The sequence below is a fragment of the Amborella trichopoda genome, chromosome 7 (assembly GCF_054954075.1).
Source record: "Amborella trichopoda isolate Santa Cruz 75 chromosome 7, AtrichopodaSantaCruz75HAP2 v2.0, whole genome shotgun sequence".
In the NCBI taxonomy this organism is placed as follows: domain Eukaryota; kingdom Viridiplantae; phylum Streptophyta; class Magnoliopsida; order Amborellales; family Amborellaceae; genus Amborella; species Amborella trichopoda.
In genome coordinates, this window is record NC_142342.1 from 37,293,234 (window position 1) to 37,312,541 (window position 19,308).

A 19,308-nucleotide genomic window follows, 5' to 3' on the forward strand; every position below is an offset into this window, starting at 1 on the left:
GTGAAGGGCTTCTTTTTAGCACTTATTCATTTGTCCCCTTTCTAGTTATTGTCCCAGAATTAAGGTTTTTCTTGTTGTCATGGGATTGAGAATCCATAGCTTCAACACCTTGGTTGAGCTTATGCTGGACTTCATATTGCTCTTACGAGTTTGATTTGTTGCCACACACGTATGAACCATTTATTGTGTTGACTTGGAAGTACGGGTTGAAAGGTTCATATGCCTTAGTGTGACTCTTGATGATGGGGATTTATTGTACCACTTTTGGGAGTGTATCTTCGAGTGGAATTCCATATACGACACCTCTTTCTTCTGTTATGGGCTTGGATCTAAGGTCATCCTCACTGCTTTGATCTTGAGTATCCTTAGTCATTAACTCCTGGGTGAGGTTATGCTCGTTTTGTTCTTTATCTACTGAACTTTCCAGTTGATTTTTTCTTGTTCTCTAAGGCCTTTGTGGATGTCTTCGGGTTTGGGCACAGCTTGTGATTCTCATGAGTTAATCAGGTTGACATCAGTATTCTTTGTCAAGACATCTAGAGTTTCGGATTCTTCTCTGTCGTCAACATCTTCCTTTTTGACACTTATCATGTCGTTATCGATGAGATCTTAAACTCTATGTATGAAAGCTCGTCATTCCTCAGAGTTATGGGTATAGTTTTGATGTCAATCGCCCCATCGAGATGTATCGCCTCCTTGGAAAGGAGAAATCTTGGCTTCTGTCGGTAATTCTATGAGCCTTACCTTAAGCAAATTCTTCATGACATCGGTCATAGGCTAATCAATGGGAGTGAATTCTCTTGGTGTGGAAGTCTGCATTCTTCGTGTGGTAGAATAAATTTGCAGTAGGGTTGCTTTTCTTGATCATATTCACTTCTCCTTCTTGAGAGGGTTTTTCGGCGCAGCTTTATCTTTCTTGACTCGCTCATATCGCAGTATTCTTTCAAGCATAACATCAAAAGAGTAAGGGACTTCCCCCATACTGAAGAACATGATATATTTTAGAGTTATGTTCTCTAATTTCCTGCTTACCTTCGTGGCTTCAGGGGGTGGAGTTTCAATAACTTGCATAGCAGCCTCTCTGAATCTGGTTATAAACAGGGAAGGAGACTAACCCTACTTTTGTTTGGTGGAAGTTAACTCACTAAGGGTGACGGGTCTTGGCCTTCCTCCGTTATAGCAGAAGGAAAATTGCCTGAACATTTCGTTAAGAGTTGCTTGAGGGTTATCCTTCATGAATCTCTAGTGCTAAATCAAGCTTTCTTCTGATAAGCTATACGAGAACATGACCTTAATTGGTTCGGTCGGTCTGGCCATGTGTAGACTATCAATAAGTAGCATTGATGTGTGCCACAAGATCCTCTTTCCCTGAAAATCTGTTTCAGGACTGTGGCTTCACAAACCTACTGGTAGATCTTCTAAGTTTCCTAGAATTTCTTGTACATAAGCTTTAGGAGTTGAGAAATCTTATATTCCCATTTTCTCTAAAGAGTCTTGGAGGTGTTTCATATGAGCGACTTGAGCCGTCGTTCTAGCTGTGAGCTGACTCGGTTGTATGGTCTGTTGAACCTGACTTTGTGGTTTGTGGATCGTATAAACTGACTGTGGGGCCCATGTAGCAGGTTGCCCCAAGGACTGAGCCTGAGGAATGTGTTGAACTTGATGTGTTGGTTGTCAGCTTGTAGACTCACCCGAGCTGAATTGGGTCAGAGTATACCCATTACTCGGAGGTTGCACAACTTGGGCGGCTCGGTCTACCTGACCCTGACCTTGTTAGGTTGATCTATCCCTAGGGTTAGGTATTTTCTTGCCGCAGCACTGGACTAAAAGAGTGAAGGAATGCCATAACTACTGCCAGATGGAGTCTGCCCTCTAGATAGTCTTGAGCTCGAATGATGATTAGAACTAGACCCCTGGCCCGTAGTGGGTTCGATTGGCAAGCTAACAGCTCTAGGATTATTTTGGTTTGAGCCAAAATGTTGGACTTTTGGTCCATGGCTTGAGCTTTCGACCTGACTTTCCTGGATTGACTACGCTAGATGGTGTACCCTTTATTCAGCAGATCTTGAAATTAAACATGCACCTTAGGATTGTCTTTATATAGAGTTAGGTCAAAACCTTGATATTTACTGATGATGGGTTGCTTAGGTAGACTTTCCTTAGTTGTATGTGAACCCAATTTCCCACTAAGCAACCCCTAGATCGGTTGACTCAGAGATTTGGTGGAGGCCTTATTCCTTTCGTGCCGACTGGATTTGAGTTAGCCCCTATGTCTTGGAGGATTTCCCTCGGACTGACCCCTTGACTATTCAAGGCGTGACGTACCTTATTAACCTGTTGGTTTGTGACTTCCAAATGATGACCCTGAAGGCGGCTAGGACAGATAGATTTAGTTCCATGCAGGTAAGAGTCGGCTTACTGACATGAGTGCTATGGATGATTTGTGAGGGAGCATTGTGACGCCTCTCGGATTGACTAGGTTCTTTAGATATAGACTAAGCTGGGGCCACAGGGTTGGACCTTGCTCTGCTCTTATCATGGGTCATGATCCCTAGACTCAGTGAGATCTAGACTCGATGCCTCAGGGTAGACCTAGTGTGACTCTAGGGGCAAAACCCTAAATAAGATCTAGGCTAGGACTAGACTGCATGAAGCTTATTAAACTCAATAGGTTTTGATTCAAACTCTTAACTAAGGTAAGCCTAGTCTAGCTCTAAAGGCAACTCTAAGCTTAGACCTATACTAGAACCTAGACTGAGATCTAGACCAGATGGGTACGAGTCTCAGCTCGGACCAAGAGTGGGTTTAGGTTCAGACCTGGGTGTGAGCCTGGTTCAGACCTAGACTGAGCTGGGTGGATGCCTAGGCTTGGACCTAGATTTAAAGATCAAACCGGGTGTGGACCCAAACTGGATCAAGGTTGAGACAGGCACAAGCCCTAGGCTTGAATCAAAAGGGGGCGTAGGTTCAGACTTGGGTGTGAACCTGGTTCGGACCTAAGCTAGGCTGGGTATAAGCCTGAACTTGGAGCGAAAGAGTTTTGATGATCAGACTAGGTATGGACCCGGACTGGATCAAAGATGAACTAGGAACGTGCCCTCGGCTCGGACAGAGAGGGAACCTAAGTTCGGACCAAGGCGAAACCTGGTTCGGACCTGGGCTAAGCTTGGTACAAGTCTGGACTTGGACCCATAGAGCTTAGCTGGAACTAAAGGTGGGCCCGGTCTGAGATCTAAGATTAACCAACAAAAATAAGCAAGCACAACATAAGAAAACTTTTGACCTAAATTATAGGTACGCTTGGCTTGAGAGTGGGTTCCTAACTATTGAAATGCGGTTAGGCTGACATAGGTCCCCACATAGGTCCTGGCCTCCTGTTATAGGATGCTCACCAGGTTCTACTATACTCGGAGTTGCTTTGAGGCAAAAAATTATGAAGGGGAGCTCACAGTTAAGTTACGCGAATCCCAACCGCCCTGACTCTCAAAGCTAGGTTTCCCTCACGCCGTTAACACATATTTTTGGGGTTTTCGAAAAGATTTCTTGGTTTCCCAGGCATTCCAGGTTCGGTGTGTGCAAGAGTGTGTAAAGAAGTACGCAAGAAAAAATAAAGTAGCAAGCAAGAAGGCACACAATGCAAGAAAAATGTGAGCACTTAGCGTAAATCATGCCAATTGAGGTGTGCTTCGAGTTCAGTTTTTGACTGACCAAAAGAAAAATTCAGATGTGGAGGTAAGCAACCCCTAAGAAGGTATACAGTAAATGAAAGTGGAACTAGGTAGAACCTATGCCTAGTTGAGCTCGCCTCGAGTCGAAGGTGACTCGATCAAGGCACAATTAGAGAGAGAGTGCAGGTGACCCTAGAAATTTTTATTTTTAACCCCTTTTTGTTTAATGAGGTGAGAAAGAAGCGGCATAGGCTGAATTAGAAGCAAAGAAATGAAAGAGATTTTTTTTTGACAATTTTTTTTTTTTAAGTGAAGATTCTCTCTCTTTCCTTTAATTTTTTTTTTTTGTTGAAAACCAAATGACTTACAAATAGAAACTTTTGTAACAAAAGTATTTTTTTTTTTGCAACTTTTTTTTATTTATTTTAGAAATGAGAAAGGCCTTAATTTTTTTTTTTTTTTTTGAAAGCAAGATTTCCTTTAAAATATTTTTTTTAAGACAAAGATGCCTAAAAAATTTGATGATTTTTTCTTCTTAGGAAAGTAATTTTTTATTTTAAAACAAATATGGCCAAAGATATCTCTTTTGTTTTTTCTTTTTTTTAAGTAGAAAAGAAAGAAGGCCTCAAGCACCTACTTTTTTTTTGTTTGGAGGAAGAATGACCTTGCAAAAATAAAACCAACTTTTTCACAACAACTACCCTCTTTTTTCCTTTTTTTTTTTTTTAAATTGAAAATTTTTTTTTTATTTTATTTTAAGCAAAGAGGTTTTTTCTTTTTTTTGGAGATGGCAAAGACTAAAAAAAAAGTGATTTTCCTGATTTTTTTTTTTTTTACTAAGAAAAGAAGGAAAACAAAAGAAATAAAGGCCTATTTTTTTTTTCGTTTTTTTGGGGAAGCATAAAGGCCTTAAAAGATTTTATTTTTTCTAAATAATAATAATAGTAAAAGAGCAAAAAAAAAAATTTATTTTTATTTTTAGTTTTTTTGAAAATGAAATGGCCCCAAAATTTTATTTTTTATTTTTTATTTTTTTATAGAGACCAAAAAAAAAATCCAGAAAACAACCAAGGTAGTAGAAAAAAAAATAATGAATAGAAGCCAAAAACGTTTGTGTTCTGAGAGAGAAATTGTAACTGTTATACTCGGTTGGGTGCACGTGCTAGCCAAGTTTCTAGGGGCACAAGGTCTGATGGGCAGCAGGGAAAACTGGCTTTTGCTGAGGTAAAAACACGAATAAAGAGTGCCTGCTTATTTTGTGTTGCAAAGAAGGATGAGTCGAACGCATATCAGTCTACGCACATACGTACTTGGACTCTCACGAGTATGAATCTTGCCTCTTTCTCTTATTAAAGTGCAAAAAGCCTTCTTTCTCTTACTATTATTTCTTCTTGTTACTCTAAAGAACGTATGAGACCCTTTATCCAATTCCCTTAGTAGCATAAGATAAACACGTGAGACCCAAACCTCTATCCAATTCCCTTAGGTGCAGAAGATAAACCCAAAGAACAACCGTGCTTTATCAGACCGGCAAATGGTGACAAAGATATTCAAACGATGGCAACAAGACTAATAAAGAAAACAATTTATTTTATTTTATTTTTTCACTTACTAGCATATCAATAAAGAAAAGAAATACTAAATTATAGGAAGGAATAGGAGCAAGGTTTTCTTATGGAAAAGATTATTTTTTTTTTAATGTGAAACGACCCTCAAAAAGAGATAGGAGCTGTTTTATTTTCTTTTTTACTTTTTTGTTTTTCATGCATGGATCTAGCTCGAAATGCCTATGGTGGGCACCAAACTATTTACAATGCAAAATCAGAGAGATCTTTAGAGGAAGATCCCTCGGATCTGAACACCACGAACTGATTTTAAATGAAGATGATAGAGAATGTGGGCAAAATCGAGTTCTAATATGAGGTTAGATCCGCCCAGAAACGAGCGGATCTGTTCTCAAATCAGTGGCAGCGCCAGCATTGATCTGAATATGAAACACGAAAAAAAAAGTAATAAAAAATAATCTAATCGAATTAAAATAAAATAAAAAACAGAAAATAAATAATAAAAGAGTAAGAAACGATACCAAACCGAACCAAATGGCCCGAGACTCTCAAGCCTTCAAGGGCTCGCCCGTATAAGAACCAGTGTCCTCTTTGTCATTCTTTCTCTAAGTGTTAACCAGGCCTTAGCCTGGTTGAATGGTTTTTTTTATCTAAATATAGCTTAAAACTAGTGTTTCTTAGGTTAGGTTTTTCTTTCTCTGGGCTCCTCTCTCTAACTTCTAGCCTCCCACGTGCCAGCTCTCCTCTTTTTAACCTACACATCCCACCTTCTAAAAGGTGTCCCTAGTCTCCCACGTGCCACCTCCTTCCCAAAAAAAATGACGCCAGTTTTATTTTTCTTAGAGACCTAATAGGGATATAGAATAGATAACTACTACAACATGGAGATTTGCTAGGTGTGGAATGGATAACTACTAAAAGCTGAGGATATGCTAGGTATAGAATAGATAACTATTAAAAGCTGGGGATTTACTAGGTGTGGATTATATGATGGGACCATGGATTGTGGTGGTCTATGATTTAGGGGTCTACTGAAATAGTGTGGTCCTATGATGTAGAAAAACCATGGAATTTCCCAATTTTAAATGGGGTGTCTACAACTCCATGTGTGGAAATTCTTTTTACGCTGGCTTCCACTCCAAAGAACGTTCCTCATTAAAGCTTCGACTTTTTTAATTATAGAGGCCAGGGCTCTGAATAAAGAGAGATAATAATTGGGGGGGTTTGCTAAAATAGCTTTAATGAGGATTATGCATCCCCCAAAGGATAGGTATCTAGCTTTCCACTCATCCAACTTATGTTGGACCCTCTACTAGTGGATCCCAAAGTGCTCGAGAGCGTTGACCATTATGGAGTAATAGGCTTAAATATTTAGTAGAGAGGAATCTATGTCACATTCTATCCCATCAGCTCAGGCATTTAATTCAGATTCTGTACAATTCACACCCAAGTAATTAGCTTTGCTCATATTAATTTTTGCTCTAACAATAAGCTCATAACACTTCAAAACAACCAGATATTTTGTATGTTGACATCCAATACCTTTGAGAGGATTCATCTGTATACTATAGATGTGAGAACTCCAATCCACCAAGCCACACTTGCAATCCTCTAACCATTACAGTATCAACCAGACCTTTTAACATCCAAGACTCAATGACCAATGTAAAGAGGAATGGGCAAAGTGGATCTCCCTGCCAGATGCACCTAGTGGCCTGAAAGTAGCCACAAGCTTTATCATTAATTATCACTGAAAAATGAGTAGAAGATAAGAACCCCTTTACCCATATTTTCCATTTGCTGCCAAATCCCATGAGTTGCAATATTTTATTTAGATAGTCTCACTCAATTCCGTCATATGCCTTTTCAAAGTCCAGTTTATGTAGAGTTCCTTTTTTACCTAAGGACATAGTATTGTGGATAACCTCTTGTGCCAGCAATACACCATCTAATATTTGTCGGTCCCTAATGAAAGCTATTTGAGGGCCCTCCACCACCTCAATGAGGACTTTTCTCAGTCTGTTCGCAAACATTTTAGCAACAATCTTACAGGTTGGAAAGAGCAAACTGATTATTGTTTTGTAGGGACTCAATAGTGTCCTTTTTCAGAACAAGGGTAATAAAAGTTGAGTTTATAGCTTTACACACCACCACATCATGATAGAACCGCTTCACCCATTGTATACAGCCATCTTTCAAGACATCCTAGAATTCTTGGAAAAAGGCAGAAGAAAACCATCTGCACCTGGGCCTTTGTCCTTAGGAACCATCTGCACCTGGGCCTTTGTCCTTAGGAAGGCCAAAAGTTGCTTCCTTGAGTTCTTCCAACTTAACCTCCTGCTCTAAGGTGGTGACTGAGCTTTGGGGAGTGTCGTAAAAGGAATACTTTCCAGAATAATGAGCAATCGAAATTCAAACGTAAAAGTATTCCAGACATGGAGAAGAATGGCAGCCTCTATTGCCTGACTATCCCCTGGATTTACTCTTACTATCTGTAAACCACTTAAGCTAGTTGATCTTCTTCATGAGTTTGCAATAGCATGAAAGTATTTGATGTTGTTGTTCCCCTCTTTTATCCATTTCGATCGAGATCGATGGAACTAAAAAATTTCTTCTATTGTTCTTGCCTATTTGCTCATGCCCCTATTAGTTCATAATTGTTTAGTTGTTTGAAATTGTTGTCTATGAACGCAATTATATGGGCTAAATTTCCGAACTTGCTATTACCAATTCTTTTAGCCTCTACTACAAAAGTTTCAGCTTACAACAGGTTATGTACCCTGGCCATCCCTAAATATCCATATTATTCGAAGTATTCATAACCAAATCTCTTTGATACTTTTCCCCAACCACATTAAGTCAAAACAAAAAGGGGAGGGGCCAAAAGTATCCCTTTCTGTGTCTAACAATAATGTGATATGATCCGATGCAATATGCGGCAATTCTTTCACCATGGCTTTGGGGAAGTTTGTGGCAAGGAAATGATCCCATTTAGACATTTGTGGTTGGGTGACAGATAATGTCCATTTATAGAGAGCACACACTAAGTTAAAAGTCCATTAACCCATTGCTAGTAATGAAATTATCAAATGCTGCCACATGGCAAAGTGATTCTATTGACATTTAAAGATTCATGTGATCCCCTTACTTGGTTAAAATCCCTTGCCCCACACCATGATATATTCAGCCTACTTAAAATATCAGACAAAAGACGAAAAAAAATATTATTTTCGGTCCATCAACATTTGATAAACATCAAGAAAAAAGGCCAGGTCCATTAAATATCATAGACATATATCTAAAATAAATTTCAAAAGTAGAACCCATGCAAACTGATGGGTCCCAAACTGACAAAAGGCCTCCAGATAAGCCAATTGAAGAAGAAAAAAAAGTAAAATGGGTCGTTGCCCCAAAAACATCTTATCAGTGGCAGATCAAAGGAGGTATGTTTTTATCATTTGCAAAAAAAAGATAAGGGGTCTGCAAGACCTTACCACTACGTAGGATCCTTCTTTTTCGAATGTCTGAATCTCCTGATATTCCATGAGAGCAGCCTCATTTAGGTTAGAAGTCACAACCACCCCTAGTGAGCCCCTACCGAGCCAGTAGCAAGCGGGTTGAAGTAGCTTCCAACTCCTCAGCCTCCCTTTGCATTCTATAACGGGCTCTCCTAAGACGAGGGTTAGGATTGACTTGAATCTCCCATGCCGCAATGGCTTCGTCGACTATCCTTACCTCACTAGGAAAAGTGACGTTTATGGCCGGAAGAATCTTCTCATCCTTCACTCTCACTTCTACCCTCTTATGTGCTTTGATAGAGCAGAATACAGATTGAGGAGAAAGGTCTTCCTCAAATTAGTCAGAAATTCAACAACCGAAATAAGTAGGGCATAAGGGACAGCGAGCAACATACCTCAGGCACAATGCTCCTTCGTTGACATCATAGAAGGGGTCTTAATAGTAAGAGATCCCCAACTTCGGCCACTTTCCCATTGGACATGAACCAATTAACCACCATCAACCTCCCACAATGTTGACCAATAGTGGTGAACACCTCCTAGTACACGCCTGGATTCAGATCCCTTCCACATGCAACCATACCAATGGCAGTTGCATTAAGGAGAGATTAGTGTTAACTAACAATCTCTCCAAGAACATAAGAACGCCCTTAAATCTCCAAAATCCCTATTAAAAAACTCTATTAATATCTCGTTCCATTTCAAATATCATAAGAGCCTTGCTACTTGTGATGACTCTGCAGGTGAGGCTACAACCCCAGGTCTTGACGGCCCAATCATGGAGCACACTTAGGTCTTTGACAGGAGGGTATGAAGGGATACATTGGGATGTAGTTTTGGAGAACGAAATGAGATGGGTGAGGATATATTGAATTTTGTTATGGACTACGACCTACCATAGCACACATCTATTTTGAAAAGCGAGGCTGACATTAATAACTTATAAACCTGGATCATATAAATGCCAAATAGACTTCTTTCTAGTTAAAAAAGAAGATTGACCACCATGTAAAGAAGATTATCACAAAAGAGAGTTTGACCACACAACATATGCTAGTGGTTATGGATGTCTTTATGAAGAGATGGAAGAGAGAGTGAAACTAATAGGTGTTCAAGAACTAACTAGTGGAATTCAAAAGAGGAGAAATAGACTTATTTAGGGATAAATAGGTAAAAACAATGGAATATTGAGCACAAAGCTAATGCTATGTGAAATGAGATGGTCTACTGTATTAAAAAAGTGGTAAAAATAAGTTCTAATAGAAATTAGAGGGAAAATGTTTTTTGACAAAGGAGGTTCAAAATGCTATTAGCAAAACCTGATCATGTTGTAAAGTTTGACAATGAAATAATAATGATCAAAACTTAAAAGAGTACAAAAATGTTAAAAAAATGTTAAAAACATAATAAGGCTAAATTTAAAGTAAATGATACTCTGTACAAGTGTTTGGAAAAAGATTAATCCGGATCAAAAGTCTTTTTGGGCAATATGTATCCCATAATATAACCAGATTTGATGGTGTCCCTTAGAAGGGGCTTATTTGGCCGACTCGTACTTTATAATTATAATTAAAAAAGATGGGGCTCCCCCCACCCCACCCATATCTCGTACTTTCAATCTTTCATTTCATGAAAGAAATTTGACCAATCGTGGGCGCCTCACTACTCCCCCACCATAACTTTGGCTTCGGCAGGTGAGCTGAGTTTTACCTTATATGTGAGAGACTTCGTCTCGGGAGCGGTTCCAACATTTTATATCAAGCGTTTGCTCCCGTAAGCCTCCGATATGGGACAATTTTCTTTTTCATTTAGCATTTTCTCTCTAGTCTATACCGTTTGTTTGTGCTGGGGTGAATAACTCTGGGGCTAATAACGTGTGGGGGTGAATAATACAAGGTCAACGGACATTTAAAAGGAAAAGACTAACACTGGTTATGGGATAGTTAAAAAGAAAAAATAATATTGTTTATGGGATAAAAAAAATATCGGCTCATGGGATATTTCAAAACAAAAAATATCATTAGCTCATGGGGCACCTTTAATCCATACGCCTATTTCTTAATGTATTTTCAAGTTTTTTTATCCATTATTCCATATTGCAAGTATTAATTCATTTATCGAGTTTTTAAATTTTAGTAAAACATGATTGTAAATTCATGTTTTTAACTTTTGTATTTTTGGCCTTGCTAATTATTACATAGTAGATCTATTTATTATGAAGGTCATATGCTTTCTTTCTCTCTACTAGATCAAAAAGTCCAAAACTATTATACACTTCATCTTTTTTTCACTATAAATTTGGGTTAAAGATATCTATTTTATTATAGTGAGTTGCATTTCAAATTTCATTATGACTTTAAAATTAATGTAGTGGATAACAAACACTCAAACATAAGACATTTTCTCAGGTTTTACACATTTTTATTTAAATAATTTAAAACTATAATGCAATACCACTATTATTTTTGAGAACCTAAAAAATAGATTTTTAAGAAATTTTGATGGTTTTTTTTTTTTTTTGTAATGTTGGATCTTGCTGATACGGCCGATCTGGATTGCCTATTTGTTGATCCGACCTTATTTTTGAGATGGGCAATCGGGTTCACTAATCCATTTTTTCAATCCTTGATCTAATAAATTGGTGACAAGAGAAAATGAAGAAGAAATATTCAAACTAGAAAAAATGAGAGAGAGGGAGTGTAGGGATCTAGATCATATAAAATGTATTAGGAGTGAAGATCAGAGGATCTTGATGAATGATGACATCAACGAAAAGTGGAGAATTTATTTTTGAAAATTGTTAAATAACGTACTCTATGGGAATATAATGTTAAGAGGAACTTTGATATAAATGAGGGTGGAAGTTATAGTTACATTCATAGGATTAAGATATCTTAAACAAAGAAAGCGTTGAAAAAATGAAAATAGGAAAAGCTTTAGCATTAGATGGTATCTCAATGGAGGTTTGAAAGTGCATGGGGGAGACTGGTATATGTTGGCTGCTAAGCTATCCAACAAGATGTTGAGAACAAATAAAATGCTAAACAAATAGAGAAAAAGTGCTATAGTACAAAAATGTATGAACTATCAATAGATTAAATTTATCAGTCACACTATAAAGAGAGTAGTTCAACAATGACTAAGGATTAAAACGAGTGTATTAGAAAATGAGTTTGGTTTTATGCAAGGGAGTTCAACTGTTGAAACCATTTTCCTACTCAGCCAACTAATTGAGAAGTTCATGGCGAAGACAAAGGACCTTGACATGGTCTTTCATAATTGAGTGCAAGCATACAATAAGGCACCTACCGATTTAATTTGGTCGCTGTTGGAAAATAAACAAGTAATGAAAGATATGTATGAGGAAGCACTAACTAGTGTACATACAACTCTAGAGAGACAAGTGAGTTTCCAATGACAATGGGTCTACATCAAGGTTCAACGGCAACCCATGGCCCTTTCTTTTGGTTATCGACGTGTTAATCAGGCACCTACAAGATGAGATGCCATGGTGTAAGTTGTTCAAAGGGGATAGTTTCAATCGATGAGACTTGTTTATACTCTAAATGTTCAGTAGGGAAGGGGGTCCCCACCTCTTTTTCTGATGTAAAACTGTCAAAGGAGTTGGTAGAGAAGAGGGCTTGTGTCAAATTACAATCCATACAAAAGTCAAACCATAAGACCTTCTCTCGTTCGGATTATCTGAAGATCTGGCTTCTAACATGCTTAAAATTTGAAGTTCAGGAGGGTTTTAAACTTGGAATATGAAAGGTTTCAAAAATAGAAAAAAATAAATGAAATAAGAAATAAATGAAATAAAACAAATTAGAAGAATACCTTAGGACGAGCCCCTAGGTCCGACGTCTGGAGTCGGTGCTAGCTCTGAGTCGATAGTTGCACAACTTTCTCGGTTCTTCGAAGTTTTGCTAGGCAAGGTAAATATAGTGGAAGAATGTCCAAACAATCGAGTTAATTAGACCTCCTTCATTTTGGGAAGGGTCAAGTCTAGGTCCTAAGGTTCGGGGTTTATGGTTTGGGTTTGGTTCTAAGTTGGGTAGAGTATGGAGATAGAGCGGCAGAGACACAACACTTTTGGTCAAAAATTCGGATCCTTAGGTCAAAGAAATGGCCTCTTATTTTTAGACAAACATGTCTTCCAATCTCCGTTGAATCTTGAAATTAAATCTGGGCCGTTCAGATTGTGGCACAACTGACAATTCCTCCAACGCTATTGTCAAAGGCATCACCTGAACATTCATTATGGTCCATGTAATTAATGCTTCAACAACCCTTGATCCTATAGTACAGTGCACTTTTGGAGGTAGACTTTCAAGGTTTTGACGACCTTGCTAGTGTCATTGATGGAACTGGGACATATGTTCGCTTGAGATTGCCACATGTCCTTCTCTAAGCCTTTTTCTAAGCAGTGTTCCGGCTAATCAGAACCTGGCGAAATTGGGAAATGTGTAACGCAAACGTTGCCTGCATCACAATCAACCATTGGGTGTTGTCAAGTGATTTGACATTTCATACAAGGAATCTGACGGCCACAGGGTGACCAAGGGTATCAGCACCGTTGCCGTACTGGGACCTGACATGTCCATCCGTACATTGGGGTTGTCAACAACTGATTAGACCTATTAGAGACTAGACCTATTAGAGACTAACTTCATTGCGAATGGCGTTGACGCATTTTGCAACTTCTTTGCCCGCCCTCAGTTTGCTGGCCTCCGCATCTCAAGGCGTTTTCTATCATGTATTGTCCAGGAAGTTTTGAACATCTGAATAGTTGTATCTTCAACAGAGTTGGGTTTGGTGTTAACAAAATTCCCAATGTCGTCAGAACTTCTTGCTTCCTGGTTGTTTTCAGATCGGTAGCCATTGTTTTCGATCTCCTTGGTTCGACTTTTAGGGGCATACTTTAATGCTTCAGACTTGGCTGAAGAACGTTTTGTACTCGACATTAGACTTTTTTACTACCAAGCCATTATTAACATGATCTAACAGGGAGCATCCAATAAGCCTTGCGACCATACCGTTGAACCTGTCAACAAAGTCCGTGAACACTGCATCTGGTCCCTGCTTTAATTGTCGCTAACTCCCCAAGTGAGATTGGGCTTAGCTTGTTGGCCAAATGGTGCATGGCAAATTTCCTGAATATTTCACTGCAGGTGGACTCAGGCAAATCCCTCACAAAATTGTTATTCCATGTAACAACATTTCCTACGAGACTGTGGGCGAAAATAGCGTTTAGAGCGGTTGGCTTGTCACGTAGAGTATGAATGGCGAGATAGCTCATCACGTGTAATTGTGGGTTGCCCTTTACGTTGAAGTGATTACGAAAGTTCAGTTTTACGAAGTTTAGTGGTAGCTCAGCGAGACCATCCAAGTAGGACTCATCATAGGACTCCATGAGGGCGGGGTCGTGCACCTTTAGGCGCCTTGAGGCATCTTGCATGGACCTATTTGTCCCTTTCATAACTTGTTATTCGACATCTACTTGTTCGGATTGGATCAAAGGATTAGTCCCTAGGGCCATGGGTTGCCCAGATGGGAAGATAGGTGTAAGTTGATGGACTTGGGGATAGGTTGGTTTCATAGGGACAGGTGGGATAGGCGGATTTCCCCAGGTTGAGTATAGTAGGGACATGATCTCTGATGGTAATAGGGATACAATAGTTCAAATTTGTGTCGGTTGCATCCCATCTCGAGGTCAGGCTGAACTCGGCTAAACTGAGGGGGCCCTAGATTCCCTTGGGCCAACAGGTTCGCTCTATGTTAAGGTTTGGATTTCTAATAGCCTGGAGAACAACTTGGACTATGGATGGGTCTACTTTGCTACCTACCATAGGTGGACTAGCCCTAAGAGAAATTTGGGTTGCAGTCAAGTCTGCTACTCCTCATATACTAGGCAGGGTGGCCTTGAGAGGTGATGGATTAGCCCTACGACTACTATGGCTACTGGAGGACTTAGACGTGTTAGGCCTAGAGGGAATTTCCCTATTGCCTTGAATAGGGGCCGTTGGGATCCCAGGGTTACCTATGCTAAATTTATCGGCCTGGTCACTGCTAAAAGCTTTGATATGTGCCCTGAGCTAGTGTTGGGACATTAATAATATTCTAGTCCTAAAGAATTACACCCGGCCTGACACCCTGACTATTCAAGGTACTTCTAGTGGTGCAAACCTAATGACTCCAGTATCCGACTAGTAGCTTAGTTGATTACTAGTGAGATAGCTGGGAGACCTGATCATGGTCTCGGGGTGGACCAAGCCTATTGGACGAGCTTGAGTTTCACAATTCCAGGGGATGGCATTGTACTTTCCCCCTGGGCAACTGATTGACGCACTCAACTTGTGGTGCGATGAGGCACCACAAGTAAAAGCACAAGAAAATTACCAAGTAAAAGCATAGGAAAAAAACGTGTATCTCTAGACTTCTCACTGATGAAGTAAGGCCGATGATTCCATCTTAATGATTTTAAAAATAGGGTTGGGTATTAGGATACACCCACCTTTGGTCCAAACCACTCTTATAAGTAGCTATAGGATCAAAGTGTTGTGGGGTGTTCTTAGAGGTCGAATATATACAAAATGTACACTCTCGATGAGGATCCGCTCTCCGAACTACCCTTCCTCTAAGAACTAAGTCCCCGCTCCAGAAACCTTGAGGCGGGATGCATGTTTTTCACTCATGTGACACGTGTGTAAAATAGCACAAGTTCAGGTGTCAGAGTGTGATAGATCAAACAAATAATGTACAAGCAATTAAATGAGCACGAGGTACCATTCGTACTTGGCATTGCGCGCGTCGATCAAAGCACAATTGATATGGAGGGGTTTGACGCCCTTAGAATTTTGACTGGTGGGCACCGGGCACATTGATGCCTAATGAGGTGTGCCTTGGGATGGAAACCCGATCGAAAGCACATTCCAAGTGAGAGGCTCGGCTTATGCAGGACCAAGCGTGCTTGGAGTCAAGTAAGACTCTTCTTGAGCAAGATTGAGATGAGGGGATAGAGGCCATCGGTTTGGTCCACAGAGAAGGAAAAAAAAGATACATGAAAACTTGGAAAGCCAAACTAAGCTACCCCAGGCAAAAACAAAAGAGTCTGAGATGGCCAGAGGTTAACAAAGTTGGGAGTTGCCTCAACACAATTGAAAAACGTGTCGCAACCAGGATCCACTGAAAAAGACTAGTAGTAGTCTTGGTTTCAATGCGTATAGGACCCACGTCGCCAAGGCTGACAACAACATTGAAGGATTCCCTCACTACTTTTCGCTGACAGTGGTCGTGCCCAGGTCCTATTGAATGGAGATGTTAGGGGCCAGGAATGACATGATTGAGATTTCTGTAAACATAAATCACAGTTTTGCTCATTGTGGCACTCTAAGGACCTAGCATAAGAAGTGAAAAAGAGGCCCTGAGAAGCGGTCAGGATGCCCGAAGTCTTAGTGCTACGATGAAAATAGCAATTGCACCAACACAGTTGTCAATGTCGCTTTGCCGTTGAGTTTCTAGAGAACCCAAAGACGTAGGCAGATGCAAATAGGCGACACTGGAACTTTCATCAATACACATTCCAATTCCTTTTGTCTGTTTCGTTCCCGAGAACAACACCGAGAGGATGAAACTAAGCAGCCGTTGCTAGAAACAGTGTGGACGCAGTTTCCAGTATCATTTGCCTATTTCAGGCCCCGAAAACAACATAAAAAGGGGCGGAACCAGGAAGACACTACTTGAACTTGCATTAACATAATTCCCAATATTGTTTCCTTGTTTCACGCCTTGAAAGCAGCAAAAAGGGCCCGAAACGAGCCGAAATGAACTTCGAGCTAATGATGGCCCTTTGGGATGGGACTCTAGAGGGTCACTTCAATGATTAAAGCATATTGGATGCTTAACGAGCCCCACGATGGGCGCCCACTATTTATACTCAAAATTTTCGGTATTTCGGACGTCAACTCATTAAAACAATTGGTAAAGATGAGGGGTTTCGTCAAATTACAATCTGGGTGAAAAGAGAGGAGTTTTCTAAACTATTTCAAAAAATAGAAGAAAAGAAGAGAAATAAAAAATAAATGAAAGAAAAAGAACAAGAAGAATACCTTAGGCCGGGGCCCTTGGGCGTGGCCCTCGGAGCCAATGTCGGTTCGGAGTTGATGGTTGCACAAGTTTCCCAGTCCCCATGGGTTTCTCTTCGCGAGGTGAAGATAAATGGACAAGGGTCAAAAAAATTAGGCTATTCATACCTCTTTTGGTTTGGGAAGGGTCGAGTCTAGGTCCTAAGGCTTGGGGATTAGAGTATGCGTTCGGTTTTGAGTTGGGTAGAATCTGGAGTTAGAGCAGCAGAGCCTCGATTCTTTTGATCGAAAATTTGGATCCTCAGGGCGAATAAATGACCTCTTATTTGTAAGCAAACATGCTTGAAATTAAATATGGACCATTCGGATTGTGGTGCAGCTTGCAACTCCTCCAATACAATTGTCATAGGTGTCACCCTATCATTAATTACAGTTCGTGTAATTAATGTTTAAGTAACCCGTGATCTTGTAGTATGGCATGGTTTTGGACGTGGGGTGTAATGGTTTTGAAGAACATACCAGTGTCCTTCTTCGAGGTTTTTTTGGTTTTGAAGAACTTACCGTTCACCTGAGATTTCCATGTGTCCTTCTTCGAGAATTTTTTGGGCAATGTTCTAGCCAATCAGAAGCTGACAAAATTGGGAACTTCGTTAATGCAAATGTCACATGTGTCACAATCAATGACCATTGGGTTATGTCAGATCATTTGATATTTTATTTAATTAATCCAATGGTGGCAGGGCTACCACGGGTGCCAGCGTCGTTACCTTACTAACACCTCACATGTTAATCCATATATTAGGGTTGTCAGTGGCTGATTTAACCTGTCTAACATTATTGCCAATGGAGTTGACGCATTTGGCGACTTCGTTGCCGACTTTCTCTACCCGTTGGCTTCGCATACTAAGGTATTTGCTGTCATGAGTTGTTCAGCTAGTATTGAATCTTTGGAAAGGTTTATCTTCAACCGAGTTAGGATTGGTGTTGACCAAATTCCCAATGTTGTCGGAACTGTTGGCTTCCTGGTTGTTTCTAGATCGGTAGCCTTTGGTTCTGGTCTGCTTAGATCAACTTTCAGGAGCGTTCTTTAGTGCTCCAGACGCTGCTAGGTGAATTGAGTGTTTAAGGTGTGGTTCATGGTCAGTTATGGTTGGTTCAGGTTTGGGGGCTACCTCGGGGAATTTTGGTCTCCCACAGTTTCCTCAATTGAGATTGGGGTGTCTATAAGACTAGAGGCGGTAGCAACACAACGTTGAAATATTGATGGGATGCTTTAGAATCTTTAAGGTTTTAAAATTACTGAAGACATCTGAAAGTTTAGAAATAATAATAATCAAAACAAGGCAGTAGTTAAGATTGATAGTAAAAAAATCTCTAAAGGAGATAGTTTTCGATAATCCAAGAGAATGGACAGATTAAGGAAGATGTCATACATAGAATTAGAGCTGGATGAGCGAAGTGGAGATGTATTTCCAAAGTGCTATATTTTCTTTGGTAAGTATCTAAAATGTTATCTGATCGTTGCATTTATTGGCACCGAAGGAGAAGTTCTATAGGACGGCTGTAAAACCAATCATATATTATGGGACAGAATGTTGAGCGGTCAAAAAACAATATATCCAAAGAATGAACATAGCTATGATGAGGATGTTGTGATGGATGAGTGACAAGACAAGAAATGATAGAATTCGAAATGAATACAAATGAGGGACCTTAGTTGTGGCTTCAATGGGAGATAAGAGGAGCGAAAGTAGTTTTAGTTAGGCTGGGACATGTTCAACATAGATTTAATACAACACTGATTAGGATGAGCGATTTAGTTCCAGTGGAAGGCTATAAAAGGGCAAGAAGAGGGCCCTAAAAGACAATGATAGAAGTAGTAAGAATATATGTGATGAATTTTGGTCTTATTGAGTGCATGATCCTTGATAGAGAAGAATGGAGGAATATGATTCATGTAGCCGACCTCAAATAATTGAGATAAAGCTTGCATGATAATGATGATGATGATGTTGAAGATGATGATTCCTGATAATTCTTTTAGTAAAGATTCAAGAGAGTATCAATAAGGAGATTGTTGGGATTCTCATCCTGTGAGGAGAGGGACTCTTACTTTCATGGCTAGAATGACGAGGGACCATTCGGAAAAGAGAATAGAGGTAGAGATGGGAATTGCCCCCATTATGCAAACCTAAATATATCAACTTGATGGGTGTTCTAGAGTGGAACAAGGAGAGTAGAGATGAGAGAGAGAGAGATCCGAAAGAGAGAGAGATCCAAGGGAGAGTGAAGCACTCTTGAATAAGAAATCTATCTCTTCTCTTAGGAAGTGTAGCAAGGATCTGTTAGCAAAAAAACCTATATGAGCTACATTTTGTCTCGGCATTAAATCCTCAGATTAGAAAGAAAAAAAAATAGAAGAAAATGTGTATCCTTGGGATAGTATGTATTCCCCTCTCCATCAAACCTTGTA